The following is a 1,772-nucleotide window of genomic DNA, read 5'->3' as shown; positions in this document are numbered from 1 at the left end:
ATCTCCCCAGACTTGCTGTGCTGCTCCAGTGCACCCAGAAGCCATGAGGTTCCCTGGCCAGGGCTGAGAGTGTCCCAAACTAGCTGGACTTGGGGGAAAGTGCCTGGGGCACTCACACCAGGCCACCAGTCCTCTGGAACCAGTGGCAACCGCCTGCTTGCTTAGAACTCCACAGTCCACCAAGCGCAGCCTGGAAAGAGGAAGTGAATACTGGTGCCCTGGACCCACTAAGCTGCTTCAGTGCACCCAGAAGCCACAAGGGTCCCAAACAAGCTGTACTCAGGGGAAAGTGTGCAGGGCACTTAAGCCAGGCTGCCGGGCCTCTGGAACCAGTGGCACTGCCTGCTTAGAACTGCACAGTCCACCAAGCACAGCCGGGAACTAGGAGACCAGTGTTGGGGCCCCGGACCCACCGAGCTGTTCCAGTGCACCTGGAAGCCACGAGGGTCCAAAAAAAAATCTGGATTTGGGGGAAAGTGCCCCTTACTATTTTTAAGAGTTCTTTACTTTTATGATTGATAGCTGCAATCCTGTTTTCAAGATCAGAAAGTCTCTTCATTCTTGAATGGGTGTGCCAGCTTTCAATGGGGTTTTAATCTCCTGGATATCTCTTTAAATCTGCTTCATGCATTGTAATTCCTTCCTATATTGTTCATTCAAGGTTTCAAATATTTTCCTATGCTTCTCTTTTTTAATCCATGTCTTCTTTAGATACACTCAATAATTCTTTCATTATGTCTGTGATTCCTTCTTTTACCTGAGATATTTCTGACCTGATTACTTTTACAGCCTCATGAGGTTGTTTCTTTACCTCTGTTGCTACCCTTTCAGAGATTTCAGGTGTATGACTTTCATATCCATATCTCCTAGGCTTGTTTTGTGTAGGCTGGAGGTCTGAGATTGTCTTTTACTTCTTCTCGATGTTTTCCTGAGTCCTCCATGATAAGCCAGTTGTGGGGTTCCAGGCACTTCCAACATTGGCTGCCCCTCCATGACACAAGGTATGGAGCAGGCACCTCAGTATCTCCAAACCCATGTCCTTGGGGAGGCAGTAGGGTATGGGACAGGCCTCTTTAGACCTATGCAGCTACTCTGAGGCTTATGTGATGGCCATGGGTCCGTGGTGGCAGGGGTGCTTCTTCTCTCAGCCTGTGTGGGACTCTGCCAATGGTGACAGGCACACAGGGCATTTGTCTGATCCTCCTGGCCTGTGCTGGCTGCCTGTGGGAAGCAAACATGTCCAATGGTTTCCTGCAGGTGCACAGGGCTGTTTTTCCCTGCCCATGCCGGTTATGTGAGGGAAGCAAGCACCTCAAATATGGCAGACATGCAGGAGACAGTCTGGCTAGTGGAAACTTGCCTGGTGGAACCAAGCACCTGTGGCCTCCTGAAACTTTGTATCTGCCCTTGTACAATCTATACAGGGAAGATTTATAAACAGATATGGGGAAGATTTATAAACAGCGTAAATTATTTTCCTGTGCTCAAGAAAAAAAAATCCTTTATGAAGAATGACCTTAAGAGTGACTTTTAAATTGTAGATAACATGTTTAAAACCTAGGTAAAATTACATGATCAAAATATATTATCAAGCAATAAAGAGATCAAATAGAGAGCTCATGATAAAATGGAAGACAATGGGATTGTGAGACTCGAGGTATCCCTTGAGTGTTGGGTAATACATAGATAATGAAATATTACAGGTGGAGTTTATATTCATCTTGCATTTGTCAAGACTGGCTCAACCTATTATTATGGTAATAGCTGCATTA

The sequence above is a fragment of the Cavia porcellus genome, unplaced genomic scaffold (assembly GCF_034190915.1).
Source record: "Cavia porcellus strain 051 isolate PalLab524CR breed Dunkin Hartley unplaced genomic scaffold, mCavPor4.1 scaffold_20, whole genome shotgun sequence".
In the NCBI taxonomy this organism is placed as follows: Eukaryota; Metazoa; Chordata; class Mammalia; order Rodentia; family Caviidae; genus Cavia; species Cavia porcellus.
Note: the sequence above shows the minus strand (reverse complement) of the source record.